General features: G+C 48.1%; 1 protein-coding gene across 6 annotated transcripts in view; it reads left to right on the forward strand.

Annotated features, from left to right (window-relative positions):
* The window catches only part of VANGL2 (VANGL planar cell polarity protein 2), a 60396-nt gene that overhangs the window by 19708 nt on the left and 21816 nt on the right, over positions 1–18872 (forward strand). For 4 of the 6 annotated variants that reach the window (XM_061606312.1, XM_061606313.1, XM_061606311.1 and 1 more), the window contains exon 2: positions 10062–10268. The exons of 1 other annotated variant lie outside the window; for it this stretch is intronic. The gene's annotated coding sequence lies outside the window, so the exon portion shown is untranslated. Of the gene's footprint in view, positions 1–9736; positions 9902–10061; positions 10269–18872 lie in introns of those variants that run through there. One more of the 6 variants, XM_061606314.1, reaches the window with a different exon arrangement.

The following is an 18872-nucleotide window of genomic DNA, read 5'->3' on the forward strand; positions in this document are numbered from 1 at the left end:
GCTCGCACACACACTTAGCCTCTGAGTTGGGGGGCGAGCAAGACCTGAGCTTCGTCGCTGCTCCTTGGCTCCATCTGGGCCAAAGGCGAGATCTGGCCAGCATCACAAATAAGAATAATTTTTCAAAGAGATGGCAGCGAATCAGGAGCCAAGAAAGGCAGGCAGGCTGGCTGCCCGGAAGGAAGGGGGAAAGCAGCCTTTCGTTGCAGCCTTGCTTCTTTTTGCTTCACGAAAAGCCCTCTCCTCTCTTTCTGAGTAAGGGTGTCATTAGCAGTGGCAGTGCGAGGAGATGGGAGTTGGCGATAGTAATCCCCTCTTCTTCCTGGTATATCTTTTGCATGCTGAGTAGCTGCTCAGCCGCAGAGCTAGTGGAGCAGTGGCCAGATGCCTCCAGGAAGTGGTCCATGAGGGCAACCATCCTTCCTCCTTGTTTATCCCAAGTGGCTTGTACTCGGCGGTATACTGCCTCTGAACATGGAGGTCCTATTTATCTTGCATGTCCTCTCCTCAAGCATTTGTCTGCAGTTTTTAAAAGGAGGGACCTGCCAGACTTGTAGCCATCGCCACTGCTTGTGGCAGCGAATGCCGTGGAAATTACGTCCAGTTGTCCACTGTATGTCCGTTTCAATGGCTCTTTTGTTTCTTCAGACAAACCTCTTTCCCCTGTTCCCTGATACCTGGCTTGTTGGCCCGTCTACCCCATTGCTGTCTACTCTCAAAGGCCTTGAGCAGGGAGGAATCTTTCCTGTCACCTGATATCTGAGGTCCTTTTTAATTGGAGAGGCCAGGGATTGAACCTGGGACCTTCAGCATGTAGAGCAAATGTTCTGTCACTGAGCTATGGCCCGTCTCCTTTCTGAGAGGTGCCTCTCATGGTGAAGAAAACCAGCTGTTGGCAGACCTGGTCACCCCCCCCCTTCGCAAGTTTGAATTTGGCTTGCTCAGGTCTCTGAATATGAGAAATTGCTGAGAAGTAGATAAGAGAAAAATCAGCTCATTTGAAATGTGGTGTTGGAGGAGAGCTTTGCGCATACCATGGACCGCAAAAAAGACAAATAATTGGGTGTTAGAACAAATTAAACCAGAACTGTCACTAGATGATGAAGCTGAGGTTATCATACTTTGGACACATCATGAGAAGACCTGATTCACTGGAAAAGACAATAATGCTGGGAAAAGCAGAAGGGAGTAGAAAAAGAGGAAGACCAAACAAGAGATGGATTGATTCCATAAAGGAAGCCACAGACCTGAACTTACAAGATCCGAACAGGGTGGTTTATAACAGATGCTATTGGAGGTCACTGATTCATGGGGTCGCCATAAGTCGTAATTGACTTGAAGGCACATAACAAAGTAATATTATCCTTCCTGGGGCCCACTCTCTCTCTGTTTCTTCTTGCCCTGTGCCCACCTTCAAATGGGGATTCTAGATTGAGTTTCCTACACTAACTCCAAATGTTTCATCCATTGCCCCATGCAGGCTCTGTGAACTAGCTCCATCCCTGTGGGGTTCCAAATGCAGAGGAAAGACCCCCACAGGAGGCGATCTCCTGTGTCACTGTGCATTGCCCATGTAGCCCTATTCATGTAAGAGCCCTGCAGTGTAGAGTATCTGAAGTTGTTCCCAAACACTGCCGGGTGTACGTCCAAGGAAGGCTTGGATTATCCATCCTATTCATGCAGGTTTCCTGATTGCCCCCCCCCCGGAATCTGATATGGGGGAGCAATCATGTTATATGTGGGGCTGCCTTTGAAGGCAGCTTGGAAACTGCAGCTGGTGCAGAATTCAGCAGCCAGATTGCTCACCGGGGCGCAACAGTCTGAGCACATAACGTCAATTCTGGCACAACTGCACTGGCTGCCAGTTAGTCTCCTGGCTCAGCTCAGTGTGCTGCTTTTAACCTTATTTGGGTCAGGACCCCAGTACTCACCTCTCCCCATATGAACCAACATTTGGCATCTGAGGCCCTTCTTTGTGTGCCCCCTCCGAGGGAGGTGCGGAGGGTGGCAACACAACAGCAGGCCTTCTCCGTGGTGCCCCCCCCCCGCTTACAGAATGCCCTCCCCATGGAGGCACACTTGGCACCATCATTATCTATTTTTAGGCACCAGGCAAAAACGTTTCTCCCAGGCATTTGATTCCTAATTTTGGAAGGCTTTTGGGAGCTCCTGATGTTGTAGCCTCCTTGAGGGAGGTGGTTTGTTCCGGTGCTACTATATTTATGCGTTTTTTAAAACTTTTTATTTTGTTTTAGTTTTTATACTGGTTTTAACTTTTTTTAATTGATTGTAATTTGGGTTCACTTTTGTGAAGAAAAGCGATGAACAAATTTAACGACAAATAACTACATAAGCGCTACTTGCCTTTGGTGGCTCAGTGTTGATTCTTGCCTTCCTGGAAGGTTTGTAAGTGGGTTGGAATGGAAGCTGTTCAGAGCTGCTTCATTTCTTATGCGGGGAAGAGCCTGCCTCCTCCTCCGTCTCACAGCCCCCCCACCCCCATATCTGCAATAATTATGTCTCTTTGGGTAACTGTTGCACCAATAACTGTCAGTAACGAGGCTTCTGCTAATTGCACCCACGGATAAAAAAACCTAGTTAGTCTACCATTATGAAACCATGTAATTAAGTTCTAAACTATTGCTTGCAATCAATTATTTACAGCCAGCAGTGTTCTGCAGATGCGAAGACAGAGCAATCAATGTGCCAAGAGACCAGAGGCTTCCTCTGAGTTTTCTTCTTCTGGAACGCCAGAGAAGAGTCCCTGAACAGTGGCAATTTTTGCTTTAAAAGGAGGCAGTAAGTGAGCCCGGTGACTCTTAAAAAAGAAAAGAAAGATGGTTGGTTTTTAAAATGTGTCTGTGGTGCTGTTACCAGAGCGTAGGAAGTTGTTTTATATCAAGATGGGCTGTTTGCCCATCCAGCCTACTCTTGTCTGTTCAGACTGGGAGTGGTTTCCCAGGGTCTCCAACGAAAGAGGCGTTTCTCACCCTCTTTTAACTAGAGATGCTGGGCCCTGAACCTGCGAACCTTTGCATGCTCTGTCACCAAGCAACCGTCCTTTCAAAGAATGTGTCTGTGTGTATTGGCTGGACTCTTATAGAACCAGGGAGCCTTTTGCTTTTAGGTGGCACTGAGATGCAGTTCGAGCATTGGTAGGAGAGGGGCTGTGGCTTGATGGTAGAGCATCTGTTTTGCATGCAGAAGGCCCCGGGTTATTTAAAATTTGCATACAGTGCTCCACCCATTTGCCCCTGGGCCCTCCCACTATGGCCATGTGGCCCTCAGAAGGTTGCCCAGAAGAGAATTATAGCCCTTGGTGTAGACAGGTCTGAGCTAGATAAACTAATGGCCATGATTCGATGCAAGCTAGCTTCCTGGGATCCTTCTGTTCCTTGATGTAATTACTGTGCTGGATCAGGCCAATGGTTCAGCATTCTGTTCTCGATCACGGCTAGTCCAGTTCCTCGGGGATGCTCCCAAACACGGCATGGAGATGACCTTACCTATTTGCTCCCAGTATTGGGTCTCCACTGTGCATGAAGCTTCAGTTTTGGTGGTCTTGAGTAATAGCCATTTGGCCGACAGTCTCCTACATGAGTGTGTCTAATAGTCCTTTATTTCAGCTATCGAAGCCAAGCAGCAATCACTTTGTCTTAATGGCAGGGTTGTGTAACCCCAGCAAGACAAATGCTATCTACCAGCCATGTGTTGTAATCTAATAAGTGACAGTCTCCCTTTATTGTGGCAACACAGAATATCGGGTGTATAAACATATGCTGCCTCTGAGTATGGAGGCTTCACTTGCCTGTCACGGCAATTAGTTGGTCAGTATATCTCCATGAATTAAAGAGGTAGGTTGCCACCTTCTAGAACTGTGGAATATTTGACTGTAGGGCAAATATTGTCAGATACAAGGTAGTCATAGAATAGTAGGCAGCGGTCTACAAGGCCATCAAGTTTTTCTTGGTAATCAGCTGAAATCTGGCTTCCTGCAACTGAGCCCATTATTCCGTATCCTGCACTCTGGGACGATCGAGAAAAGATCCTGGCCCTCCTCTGTGTGACAACCTTTCAAGTGAAGAGTGCTATCCTATCTCCCCTCAGTCTTCTCTTCTCAAGGCTAAACATGCCCAGTTCTTTCAGTCTCTCCTCATAGGGCTTTGTTTCCAGTCCCCTGATCATCCTTGTTGCCCTCCTCTGAACCTGTTCCAGTTCATTTGCATTCTTCTTACAGAGTGGTGTCAAGAACTGGATGCAGCACTCATAGAATCATGAAATAGTAGAATTGGAAGGGGCCTAGAAGGTCATTGAGTCCAACCCCCTGCTCAATGCAGGAATCCAACTTAAAGCATCCCCGACAAGTGGCTGTCCAGCTGCCTCCTGAATGCCTCCAGCGTTGGGGAGCTCACCGCCTCCCTAGGTTGTCAGCTGACAACAACTGGCCTGAGAGCTCTGTTTATCAGTTGAGCAAGAGGAACCATGCAAATGTACTTTTATAAATAGCTTGGTTGCAAAATAGTGCATAACAGAGGACTGCATTGGTTGCCAAAACTTCTTTTAGGTAAACTGTTCATTCCTGATTGATGCAGCAGTGAAGGCTGGTCCATCAGGGCAACGGAGGTGCCGCCACACCAGCCACAGTCCTCTCATCTGCCTGCCAGCTTCTGCCTCCATAGTCTCAGTGTTGTCCTTGTAGAACTTAGCAGGGAGGAGGAGGACAAGGCGAGAATTAGTTGCCTGTGTCTGTCATTGGCTCTGCCTGCTGTTGGGCTCCCCCTGCCTTCCGCCTTGCCAGCTCCCTGTGGGCTGCAACCACCACTGGGTAGCAGAAAGGAGCTAAATTGAATGGGGATGACCTCTGAAGCCAGCCTTCACCAATCCGGTGCCCTCCAGTTGTTTTGGACTACAACTTCTTGTCAGCCCAAGCCTTTGCAGGGTCTGCAGTGCAAAGGGTGCCCTCGTGTTTACAGCTGGACAGGGCTGCATGAGCTGGGGGTGGGTGGGCAAGGGCTGAAGGGCCCCCTCTGCCTTTGATGTACAGGTGACTGAAAGGGCCCAAACACTGTTCCTGGTTGTCTGCATCTGGCACTGTTTGGACACGCCCGATCTTGCAAATAACAAGTCTTCCAGACTACGAAGAGTCTGTGGAGCCAGCAAGCCCACATCTTCCTAGGCTGGTTCTTTTGTTGTTGTGCATTGATGGCCTGGAGGGGTAGCGAAGGAAGGGAGGAGAAAGGTCTCTCTTCCAAGTTCACAGCTATCTCTTTGGCTGGTTGCCTGGAAGCAGTCTTTATGCGCTGTAGGTGACTAGGCAGGTGCCTGTCCTCCAGTGGAGCCTTGTGCACGTTCATGTGATTGGTTGCAGCCTTAGTTTATGTGCTGTGGGTTTTAATGGGTTAAACTTTCTGCTCCTCAAGCACTGGAGGGGAGCCACGCTTTACTTTTTACAAAAGTGCTGGACTGTGCCTAATAGACCTTTTTAAGCTAGCCTTGTGTATAAGCCCACAAGTTATTATTGAATTATTACAAAATTTATGCCGTATTGGTGGGGTTGGGGAACTTCAGGCCCGGGGGCCAAATGCGGCCCTCAGGCCTCTTTGTGTATCCCTTGGAACGCTCACCAGCCCTACTTCACAACATCTTTGAGTGCTTTTGCCTGGCTGGCTTGCGTCCTTGAAATCCTGGTTGCCTGGAGGGAGGATAGAGAAGTGTGTGTGTTGTGTGTGTGTGTGTTGTGTGTAAACTAGCCCTACTGTGCAAAGGTACAGTGTGCCCTTATGGTCTATCCATTTTTGCCTCTGGCTTCACCACCATTGACTAGCGACCCCTGGAAGGTTTCTCTAACGGGGAGCGTGGCCCTTGGTGTGAAAAGTGTTCCCACTGCTGGGGCTTTATACAATAAAAATCCTGACGCAGTTTGTGTAAAAGCAGTAAGAGTCAGTGTGGTGTAGTCGTTAAAGTGTTAGTCTGGGACCAGGTTTCAAATCCCCGCTTGGCCATGAAGCTCACTGGGTGATCTTGGGCCAGTCACCGTCTCTCAGCCCAGCCCAACCTACCTCAGAGGGCTGTTGTGAAGATTAAAATTGGGAGGGGGAGAACTATGTTTGCATGCCACTTTGAGTTCCTTGGAGGAAAGGTGGGGTATAAATGCAATAATAAATAAAATAAAGTAACTTTTTTAAAAAGCACATTAGGAACATAGAAATCTGCCTTATACTGAATGAGGCTCTTGGTCCACATAGCTCAGTGTCATCTACACTGACTGGCAGCAGCTCTCTAGGGCTTTGGACAGGAGTGTGTCCCAGCTCTACCTTTATCGGTTCCAAATAAAACTGAGCCAGTTTGGCATAGTGGTTAGAGTGTTGGACTAGAACCCGGGAGACCAGGGTTCGAATTCCCACACAGCCATGAAGCTCACTGGGTGACCTTGGGCCAGTCACTGCCTCTCAGCCTCAGAGGAAGGCAACGGTAAACCCACTCTGAATACCGCTTACCATGAAAACCCTATTCACGGGGTCACCATAAGTCGGGATACAAGCTAAGCAGTATAGAGTTGGAGTCCATGAAAGCTTGGGTAAACATGTTTTGAAGAGGAGTTGCCTCTTCTTCATGAATTATCCAGGGAGGGCATTCCACAGGGTGGGTGCCAACACTGAGAAGACCCACTTCTGCCTTGCCACCAAGTATCCTTCCTGGGGCTGGCAGTGGGGAGATGGCAAGGGCTTCCCTCCTTCCCACAGCCCACTTGTTTTCTGTGTTGGGGCCAGAGGAGGGACTGAGCTCCTGCATGCAGTCAGTTCCGGCTCCAGGTGTTTACTGATATACCTGTATACACACAAAGTGTCGGCTCTCCGACACTGGAGGCCTTCAAGAGGCAGCTGGACAGCCATCTGTTGGGAATGCTTTGATTTGGATTCCTGCATTGTGCAGGGGGTTGGACTGGATGGCCTTGTAGGCCCTTTCCAACTCTACTATTCTATGATTCTATGAAAGGGGCCACACCCGAGTTTCTGGCTACTAGGCTAGTGCTTAAATACAAGCTAATTGTTTCTTCAAAAGGTGTAGCTACTTTTTTGCATGGTTGCATTTCTTGAGAACTGAACGAGGTTTTATGGATGACTGCGTCCTTCAAGGGCAGCGGCTGTCGTTCCCTGGGAGAGTGCCTGCTTTGCATGCAGAAGGCCTCAGGTTTGACCCCTGAGATAGGAAACACCGACCTGAAGCCCTGGAGAGCCACTGCCAATCAGTACAGACAAGGCCGAGCTACAGTATAGATGGCCTAGTGGTCTGACCCTGTAAGGTAGCTTGCTTCACCCTTTGCTACATCAGTCGTGCGGATGATACCGAGTTGTGCCCAAAATAAAAACGCCCTGAATACCTTCTGTGCTCAACATGGGAAAGTGGAGACATGACGAGCCCGATCGTAATAGGGAGGGGCGTTAAACAAGGCTGCCTCTTAGCCCCCCTTCTCTTCAATCTATTTATTAATAACATCATATCTGACCTCTCCGGTCCACAATACTTTCCACCATCTATCGGCCACAGGAAGGTGTCCGTGTTGTTTTATGCGGACGACGTGGTCCTCCTGTCTTTAGTCCCAATTGGCTTAAGAAAATTAATGAGAAACTTACAGGCACTCTGTACAAAGGAAAAGCTAGAAATCGATTACCAAAAAACGAAAGTTTTAGTTTTTGGTAAGAGATTTGAAGGACGTCGTTGGTCAATGGCAGACCATCAGTTGGAGCAATGTCGGTTATATAAATATCTGGGAATATACTTTGCGGACACTCTTTCTTGGAAAAGACACCAGCAACACATAAAATTAACAGCCATAAAAACTGCAGGAGCAATTCTAAAGTTCTATCGCTCTGTAGGAGGTAACTTAATTCCTCCGGCTCTAAAAATCTTCCAATCTAAAGTAATTCCTCAGGTCTTATACAGCGCATCAATTTGGGGTTGGGACAAGGAAACTGTTTTGTCCTTAGAGACTATTCAAACAAATTTCCTCAGGCGTTTACTATCCCTCCCTCCAGGAACATCAGCAGCCATCTTACGTGCTGAGACTGGCCTTCCTCCCCTGGGAGCGCATATTCATCTTGCCCTTTTGAAGTTCTCAAAACTAGCTGGAAGGTCGCCGGGCAAGGAACTATTGAATTTGTGCCTAAACCACCCCTTCTCCTCTAATCTTTGGGGTCCTAAATTAGAAGAACTATTATCTAGTTATCATATAACTCCTCAGGTTTTTATATCATTACCACCTAATCAAAAATTACGTGAGATTGTTTTCCGCCACTCTGAATATTTGGATAACACTAACTAACTCTAGAGTGGCCCCATGGTATGGGAAGTTTAAGACCGGTCATTATCTCTCCCCATACCTCACGTATCCTTTCCCCAAAAGCCTTAGGCACGCACTCACTGCACTACGCTGCTTCTCCCTCCCTAATGCAGACAGAGAGGGACGAATCCTCGGAATTCCAAAAGATCAAAGACGATGTCCCTGTGGATATAATAAGGAGGAGGACATTCCTCATATACGGCTTCATTGCACAATTTATCAGGACCCCAGAACTAAGTTCCTCAAGAAGCTTTTAGATGAATCTGAATCTCTTACCGAAGCGGGGAAAGTAATTTCCTTAATGTCTGATTCAAATTTGGATGTGACACATAAGGTATCCCTGTTTGTGTTAGCAGCTTTGAAACTACGAGCTAATTTTATTCTGAATCTTAATAACAGCTGCCGTTCAAGTCTGTCTTAGTTTTAAATTTTAGACGCTGTACAATCAGCATAGATTCTCATTGCCTTATGATGTTTTAAATTTTCCTTTATAGAATTTATTTTAAACTCAATTATAATTTTTAACATGGTAAGTTTGTTGTACATGATATATTAATTAATTTTGTGTTGGCCTTTGGCCCTGCAATTTAAATAAACTATGAGAACTATGAGAACTACAACATGGGGAAGTCCAGGGATGGTGCATGCAAGGGTGTCGGAGGTGGGGCTGACGTACATGCTTGTGCCTCCTGTCCACGTAAGAACCTGAGGGGCCCAGCCAGTGGCCCGCCTAGTCCAGCATCCTGTTCTCACAGTGGCCAGCCAGATGCCTCTGGGAAGCCCACAAGCAGGACTTGAGCACAAGAGCACTCTCCCCTTCTGCGGTTCCTCGCAGCTGGCATTCAGAGACATGCTGCCTCTGACTGGGAGGCACAGCGTAGCCATTGTAGCTAGCCACTGATGGCTTCTCCGCCATGGGTCTTCTTGTAAAGCCATCCAAGTTGGTGGCCAGCCCATCACTGCCTCCTGTTGGAGAGAATCTACCACAGTTTAACTATGGGCTGTGTGACGAAGTCCTCCCTATTGTCTATCCTGAATCTTCCAGCATTCAGCTTTGTTCGACGTCCACAAGACTTGCGACAGAGGGAAGAAAAACATGTCTCTGTCCGCTATCTCCCTGCCATGCATAATTTTATACACCTCCATCAAAGTTTACAGCATTCACCTGAACATTTCTAACGCCTTTAGGGCCAGTGGCTAAAACAATGTATGAAGCATAAGAATAACAGATACAGGAATACCCTGCATTAATGTACGCAGTGGGTCCAGAGCGAGTACATAAACCGAAAATGTACTTAAAGTGAAGCACTACCTTTATTCACTTGCACCGCCAATGTGCCACCTTTCCTTCACGCAGAGCCTCAAAGCCCTGCGCTAAAGCCTCTGCTGCTTGCGTTGCAGCACCTCTCAGCTGATCACGATCACGCCTCCCATCTGATTTGCGGTTGTGCGGTTGCGTCTCTTTCCGCCCCCCTACGCACCGAAAAAACAGGCCACAACCAAAGGTTAAGTGTCCATTCTTGCGAAGCAAGCGTACGTAAATGGGAATGGTGCTACTGTGTAAGTATGTCTGTACTCTCGAGTGTCCTTAAAGTGAAGGTCCATATAGGGGGGTATTCCTGTATTCTGTGGGTAATCCTTACAAGTCCCTCCCTATCCTATGCACAGCGAAGACTGCTTCACCTGCGGACCTCACATTTCGGATTTGGTCTTTCCACAGCTTGCTCTCAGAATCTGTGCCTCGCAGCCGTTGTAGATGCTGAAAGCTGGGGCTGGCCCCACTGACTGGGACGGGACTGGGAGTCTGGCCCCAGCTGCTGAGTGCTTCGAAGGCTCCACGATGCACAGCCTCTGGCGGGACTGAGCGGACAACAGGGGAGGGCTCTTCGGCATCGCTGTGACCTCCTCGTGGTGTGCCACCAAGTTGGTGAGTGTCGCGTAATGCAGGGTGGAGGGTTTGCTCGTTTGGAGCACGGACCTTCTGGTCTCTGGGGATGCATCTGTCCTGAATTTGCTTTCAATGCATTCCTGTCTGAGAGAAGGGATCTGGAAGCTTAGAGCTGAGGATGTGTCTGTGTGTCTCAGGCCTGGGGGCCAAATGTGCCTTTCTGGATTCTCTGTCTGGCCCTCTGAGCTCTCCCGGGGCCACATCCCCTCAGTGGCCCTGCTTTTCAGCCCTGGTGTTTGTGCCTGGCTGGGACATGTTCTTCAACACCGATCATGCGTCTTGCGTGTTTCGGTAGAGGATACTGAGCGGTCTGTGAGTGTTTGTACAACCTAGCCTACTGTACAAAGGTAACATTTACATTACTTGCTCTGCTAATTTGTGCCTCTGGCCCCATCCATCGCTGTCATTTGGCCCTCGGAAGTTGCGCAGAAGGCAGTGCGGCCCTCAGACTTAACCCCCCATCCCAGCTTAGAGGATCTAAAAATCCTCATAGTTGGAAGATTTATTTATTGCCAATTGCTCTTTATTGTTAATAGCAATGTTGATGTCTTTCTTTTTTTAATTACTAATTCAAAGAAACAAGAGAAGCAGGGTGTGTGTGTATGTTGAAGGCTTTGTCATGGACCCTTTTGCTGGTTTTGGAAGGGTACAGAGGGACCATGCTCTGGTCTGTTCAAGGCTACCCCCAACCAGCCTCGATCTCTCCAACATGAACGATGTCTTTCTGTGGCTGAGGAAGGCAGTCTGGTGCATGAGACTTGTCTGTCTGTCTGTGGCTAAAAGGGCCAGTGGGAGGGGCCAGACTTGATGTGGGTCCAGTGCGAGGCTTGTGGATTTCATTAAAGTAAACCCAGTGAGGGCCATTGCCCAGTGGTAGAGCACCTGCATGTGGAAGGTCCCACTTTCAGTCCCCAGTGGCTGGGAGGGACTCCTGCCCGAAACCTTAAAGAGCTGCTGCAAGTCGGTGAAGACAATACTGCTGTACAAGGACCAATGTCCTAAAAGGACTCAGTAGAAGGCAGCATCCTGCGTTCCTCTGTAGATACATTATATATCACCTTGTGTGTGTTTGCATGTGTTTGTATCTCTATCTGTTTCCCTCAGCCTAACCTACCTCACAGGGTTGTTGTGAGGATAAAATGGAGAGAGCCATGTACACCACCTTGAGCTCCTTGGAGGAAAGGTGGGATAGAAACATAGCAAGAAAGCAATAAATAAATGAGGGGCAGCTCCCCACGCTTCTAGGTCCCTGAAGTCGACCACTGGCCCAGGGCTTCATGTTGTTGCCCTCATAGGCTGTTCTGGTGTGTTTCCTCGCTTGTGCATAGCGAGTTCACGCATCGGGCAGGGAGTCGAAGGCTGTGGACCGGCCTTCAGTTTTCCAGTCTGAATCCCGTGGCAGTCAGTGCCTACTGGAAAATGGGAAGGTGTCCGTAGGACTGCGTAAATCTGGATTATACATCTCTGCCCCAAATGAGGTCGTGAGCTCATGGTCCTACGATTGCAGGATGTGTTCATACTTCTGCATCCCCAGCTTGGCTATGGCTCTGATCAGGCATTTGCCTTCAGAATGTACAGGGGAGGAGCTGGGCTCCCTAAACCATATCCCCTTCGGCTGAAGCCTCGCACCTTCCCTTCGCATGTTGATTAGTAAGGTCTAAAGGGGGAACCTTTGCACCTTCAACTGAGTGTACTTAGAATAATCCACTAGGTTTTTTTGCCCGCGTGTCTTTGTTCTCAGTCAGTGAGTGGTGACTCCCTGAGCGCAGGCCACATGGCTGTGACTTGACCTCTTTGTAGCAAGTTTCTTTATTATTTCAGCAGCCAGTCTTAACAGACCTGCTGTTGCTGGACTCCGCTGCAATATATCTCTACCAAAAACTCTTAACTCAGGATTCAGTTTGTTGGTACATCCAGCCCATGACTGCCTCCAAACACCTGTCTGCCACCGCAGCCACCTCTCCCGATTCATATTGGTGACACGTCACTCCAAAACTCCTGATGACCACTCCCTGTGGCTTCATATAGATCAGTGATTCTGAAACGGTGCGCCCAGGCACACTGGTGCGCCCGAAGAGGTGGCTAGGTGTGCCTCAAATATTATGAAAGTATATTTTAAAAATGAGAAGAAACCCATTTGTATAGGGTAAGCAATAGTTTTCTATAGTTTATTTTTATTCATAGTTTAAAATACATTAATATGTTTTTAATTTTGTACATGAAGTGCGCCAGAAAATCCTTATATGTTTTACAGTGCGCCGCGAACCAAAAAAGTTTGAGAACCACTGATATAGATGTTAAATAGCAGTTCTGGACACCCCCACCCCCAGTAATTTACTATGAACATCAGCTTTGGGTATGCTCATTTGCTCTTAGCCGTGGCTATGTTGGTGAGCTAGACCAGTTTCGCATGTGCAAAAGCGCATTACGTTAGATTTCTTCTCTGAGGAGACGGGAGTGTTGTGGAGAGAGATGGGGCAGCTGAGCTTTACAGGGAAGGGTAGGGAAGCGGAGATGGCCAAGACTGAGCTGGAATACTGGGTTACTGTGCTGAGGAGGTCAGGAGCCTCCCAGCTTCAGGCAGTTGCTTTCATGAGTTGGGAGGATGACCTGATGTAGGGACATGAGAACAAAGGCAAAACCTGGCTGCTGGATCAGACCAAAGGGCCATCTAGTCCAGCATCCTATTCTCACAGAGACCAACTGCAAACCTCTGGGAAGTCCTCGGGCAGAACAAGAGCGCAACAGCACCGGCCCTAGTTGTGATTCCCAGCAACTGGTATTCAGAAGCATAGCACCCTCCGATCCTGGGGGTAAGTGGACAGCTATCATGACTAATAAATAAAACTATGCGCTGTGCGAAGAGGTCCTTCCATTTGTCTGTTCTGAATTGTCAAACATTCAGCTTCAGTGGATGGCCCCATTGGGTTCTAGTGCTATGTGAGTGGCAGAAAAACATCCCTTCTGTCCACTGGTAGATAGATGGTGCAGAGCCACACCATGCTCACTTTTATCCACCTCTGCCACGTGCCCTCTTGACGTGATGATAATGAGGTCCCCCGTCTCCCCCTCGCATGTTTATTTAATGTGTTTTTTGTGTGCACACCAGTGGAAATGCCTGTTCTATTACAAGTCCTAGCTTAGCGTTTCTTAAACTTCCAAACAGTGATGTGGATTTTCCAAAAAATGTGTATCAGAAAAAATTTCCACTGTCCAAAATCAATGGAGATCTGACTCAGCATGGGGTTTTTTTTGACTGACTTTCATTTTGTTGAGTAACGTGTATGCTGTTAATTTTATGTGTTGTATAAATATTTTGCAAAGTTTTCCTAATCGCCCAAAGTACTTGAAATGAAATATCTGGGGTGCGGTGAGGGTAAATCAAGTTTGCTTACAGCGCAATCCACATGGTGGGGCAGCCGACGTGCTGGCGGAGGAGGAGCTGGCGGGAAGGTCCCCAGGATCCACTTTCCGTTCAGGATCCACCGGTCGAGCTGAATGCTGGCTCCGTCTGGAACTGCACACACAAACAGGAAGGAAGAATTCAGCCTTCCAGGATCCCATGACTCGGCCTCCCAGGGAGTAAGCGCTCCCTGTAGACGCCCATTACAATTTTTTTTACTTTGCCGGCCTTTTGCCCGGCGGAGATTTCGGCCGGATCGGGATCCAGAGGAGGGCTCTGAACGTGAGGAAGATCTTGCATAAGTCCCCCTTCGGCTCCTCTCCCTCCATGCCCCTGGAACACCCCGTCTTTTGGGCTATGGTGGCTTCCACTGCTGCTCAGCCACGGCAGGGGGCTTCTGCCGGCAGTGCCAGGAGCCTGCCAGCTCAGTCGGCGTCCACTGCCCCCAACTCCCCCCAGCCTGGCAGAAATATGGGTTGGATTGCGTCCTTAAGCTACAATCCTATAAACACTTACCTGAGAGTAAGTCCCACTGAACCCAATAGAACTTACTTCTGAGTAGATATGTGTAGGAATGCACAGCATAATGCTGAGAAAAACAGAAGGGAGTAGAAAAAGAGGAAGGCCAAACAAGAGATGGATTGATTCCATAAAGGAAGCCACAGACCTGAACTTACAAGGTCTGAACAGGGTGGTTTATAAAAGATGCTATTGGAGGTCGCTGATTCATAGGGTTGCCATAGGTTGTGATTGACTTGAAGGCGCATAACAACAACAATTCACTCACATTCAAAGATTAACTTATTTATAGGACTACTTGCATATATTTTAAAGTGTGACAATTTAATAGTGTACCCTTTCCTTTTTAAAGGTTTTTTTAAAGTTAAACTGTTTTCAGTGAGGGTTTTTTAACATATTAATTTTAGTATGGCTGAAGAGCTGTGCACATAAATATATGTACTTTCTAGGGAAAGCAGCTGAATTTTCTCTATTAAAAGATTTATTTTTGATTTGGCTACTATTGCATCTATTCAAGTCCACCAGTTTCATTTATATTATGCTACTAATTAACTTTGTATGGAACAGTGTATTTATTTAAAAGTGGGAAGGAGGAACTGATAGAAAAGTACAAGTCATAGACATTTTTTCAGTCTGGATGGTTCTCTGGAAAAATGTTCTCCACCCATCCCAGCCCCCGAATTGTTTCTTCCAGTTACTGAAGCGTGTTTGTTTTTTCTGACTTCAGAGTGGAGGTATGCCAGCGCATGGCTCACAAAGTTGATTTGAAATAATCGTCTATCCTTGAGTAAATGAAACTGCCCTCCTGTCTGCAGTCCCTGTGACTGGAAATGTCAGGGATTGAACAGGCAGCCTTCTGCATGTACATGTAGAGATATGCCCAGATCAGCAGCTTGTGGAAAATCGCATTGTGGGCTTCTCTGAGAGCAGGTAATAACTACTCTGATACATCTGGTAAAATTAAACCACCTGCGGTGAAGAACTGTTGGTTCTTGGAGGAAGCCACTCCCTGGATTGCATTCAACTAAGCCCTAAGACCTGTTTAATGAACCTGAGTTGGTCATGTAAACAGATAAACAGGTGGAGTTTTCAGCCCTTTCTGATATCATCCCAGGAAATTTACGTGTTAGTCAGTTACAATAACAAAATTTTGGAAGCGTCTAGCTCTGGATGACAAGCTAAACTGTAAACGACAGCAGATCCAACAAAAACATTTCTAACTTGAATCATACTATCTAGTGTGGTGTTCTGGGTTTATTAAATAACTGCATGGGAGAATGAGCTGCCTGGTGGTTCGGCCTCATCTTGAGTACTGAGTCCAGTTCTGGACACCACACTTTAAGAAGGATGCAGACAAACTGGAACAGGTTCAGAGGAGGGCAACGAGGATAATGATCAGGGGACTGGAAACAAAGCCCTATGAGGAGAGGCTGAAAGAACTGGGCATGTTTAGCCTGGAGAAGAGTGAGGGAGATATGATAACTCTCTTCAAGTACATGAAAGGTTGTCACACAGAGGAGGGCCGGGATCTCTTCTCGATCATCCCAGAGTGCAGGACATGGAATAATGGGCTCAAGTTGCAGGAAGCCAGATTTTGACTGAACTTCAGGAAAAACATCCTAACTGTTAGAGCCATATGACAATGGCACCAATTACCTGGAGAGGTGGTGAGCTCTCCAACACTGGAGGCATTCAAGAGGCAGCTGGACAGCCACCTGTTGAGTATGCTTTAAGTTGGATTTCTGCATTGAGGAAGGGGTTAGACCTGATGGCCTTATACGCCCTTCGAACTCTATGATTCTGTGTCTGTTAACATCAGTGGATGCTGGTGGCTCTGATTTCACTGGGGCAGTGGATCTGCTATGGGTTTTAGTCTGAACTTTCAAGGAGCTGTCCAAGGTGCTGACTAAAACCCATAGTGGATTCACTGCCCCGCTGACATGGAAGCCACCACTGGGTCTTCCACCTCTGTTTCCATATGGGTTGCTGTTCTGGCCACAAACCTCCTGAGGGCAAATAATCCTGCTATGTTTTTGCACAGGATTAGTAGGTTGTTCCCAGTAGCATGTTGTTGTTGACATCCGATGATATGACCCATGAATTCCCCGCAGCCCCCGTGGAGGCTGGTTGGAAGGAGAGAGGCCAGAGAACAGCACATGAAGAGGCATTCTCCAAGAGAGACTGGGCCATTCAGTCACACCAATACAGGAGAAGCTACCTACTTCCCAGTACAGGTTGAGTGGCAGGAGATGGCGGGGCCAGAACAAAGGATCGTTCAGAGATGCAGTGGACGCCCTCCTCTCATGACAGGTGCCCTAGGAACACAGGAAGTGGCTTTGTGCCCAGTTAGACCACCTACAGTATGAAGAATCAGGCCAGTGCCCATTGAGCCCAGCTTCCTGTTCTCTAAGTGGCCAGCCAATGCCAGTATTGCTAATGCTGACTGCCAGCGGCTCTTCAAGGTTTTACAAAGCGGCCTTTTCACAGTCCTGCCTGGGGATGCCATGGATTCAGCCAGTGGCCTTCTGCAGGCCAAGCAGCTGCTCTGCCGTGGAGCTTTCCCCAAAGCCCTGGGCTCAAAGGAATTAAGGTATTAATGCAGCCTATGTTTCCCAGCACACCCTTTGGGAATGAGCCCTGATTGGAGCCCTGCCCTGCTCCCAGCTGGGTGTTTGCAGCAGAGACGCGAGGAGTTTTTTTGGTGTTGTACTTTGTGTCTCCCTCCCCCCCCCAATTGCCATAAATCTCCCCCAAAGGCACCACAGAACACTGAATAAGATTTGGGAAAGTGCAATCCCCCTTCCCCTGTTCCTTGGCCTTTCCAAAGAGGCCCCTCGTCCTTTGGCCTGTTCCAAATTTTTCATTCTCCTCTCCCCCCACTTCGCCCCCGTCTTCTCCATTGTTTCTTAAGCAACCTTCTCTTTTTTCTCTCTCTACAAACAAACCTCACAAGGGGGGTGGGGAATACTTCCCCCCCCCAATTGCGTTGGTTCGCTCTGGATGCCGGCCTGCAAGCTCCCGGGCCTTGTAGCCATTGCCTAGGCAACCAGGGTGCGCATGTTTGCAGGGTGAGCTTTTGTTTCGTGTTGTGATAAATGTGCGAGAAACCTCTTGCACAAAAGGTCCCTCTCTCTCCTCCCCCTCTGTCCCCTCCCTCCTTTTTGTCCCCTTTCTTTTCCTTCCCCCCCTCCATCTCCAGGTTTTCTCCCTCAAGGCGAAGGAGTTAAAAAAGTGCTGCTGACTGTGCCATAGGCTGTCCCTCGATTGGGGACCCCAGTGTGATAGTGGGGCCTGCATACATGCCCCCTCCCTCCCTGCCTGCCATCTCCCTCGCATGGAGGGAATAATGGGCCTTCCTTGGCTAGGCTTTTCTTTTGCTTCTTGGCCTGGTCCCCATTGGGTTGTCTCTGCTTTGGAGTGGGGAAATGTTTCCAGCCCAAGGGCCGCATTCCCTTTTTGATAACCTTCTGAGGGCCGCATGCCAGTGGTAGAGCCAGAGGCTAAAGTGGGTGGAGCAATGAATGTATTTCACACACACACACACATTTGTACAGTAGGCTATTTTGTTTACACCCCTCTCTCTCCTCCTTCTAGGCAAGCGAGGGGCATTGCCAGAGCTCAAGGACACTAGCCAGCCGGGCAAAAACGCTCGAAAATGCGCAGCAGGGCCAGTGAGAGGCATGGCCTGAGGAGAGTTCTGAGGGCCAGTTAGAGAGCTCCACAGGGTTGGGTTTGGCCCCTGAGCCTAACTTTCCACACATGTATACTGGTAAAAATGTTGTCCAATGGTTTTAACCTGGATGTGGGAAACCTTTAGGCCACAGTCACACTATACATTTGTTCCACTGTTATTCCACTTGAAACAGTCCTGGGAATTGTAGTTTATGAAGCGTATTGAGGCTTGTTAGGAGACCCTTCTTCCCCTCACAGAGCTACAATTCCCAGAGTTCTCTGGGAAGAGGGATTGATTGTTAAATTCTAGCTCTATGAGGAAATTAGGAGTCTCCTGAACGTTCAGCACCCTTCACAAACTACAGTTCCCAGAATTGTTGGGGGGGGGGATGCTGTGACTGTTCAAAATGGAATAATAATGGAAAAAATATATAGCGTGAATGTGGTCAGATTTTTGAGGTGCCTGAAATGCCTGCTTAAAAGTAGGCGTTGAGGGGCCCAGCTTGTACCTTTCTGGGAGAGAGGATATCACAGAGTCTAGGAGTCCCTCCCATCCCATTTCCCACACTGTCAGTGGTGGCCTTGCAAGGAAGGCCTTGGGAGATGGGCAGAGTTCCCAAACGAGTTCATGGAATCATTAAATTGCGAGAACTTCCAAGGTACTTTAGAGGTCATCCAGTCTCACCTGCCTGCTAACTGTGGGAATTGTGTGGGGGAAGGCAATCTCTGGGATGCCTCAGGCCACTGAGGCCCTCCCACTTGGGTGTTTCCATTCCTCCCAATCCAGTTCTGTCATGGGGCGGTTAGGGGAGAATGCTATGTTTTAGTCTTCACAGAAGTGAAAATAAGCATTTCTCCCCCCCCCCCCAATGGCAGTGGAGAGGACTATATCTTCCAAAGGCACCTCTGTCTGATCTTGCAGTCAGTTAGATCATGCTTGCAGGCTGGACATTCACTCCTGTTTCCTTTAAAAAAAATAGTTATTTTGT

Source organism: Rhineura floridana, chromosome 22 (genome assembly GCF_030035675.1).
Source record: "Rhineura floridana isolate rRhiFlo1 chromosome 22, rRhiFlo1.hap2, whole genome shotgun sequence".
Lineage (NCBI taxonomy): Eukaryota > Metazoa > Chordata > Lepidosauria > Squamata > Rhineuridae > Rhineura > Rhineura floridana.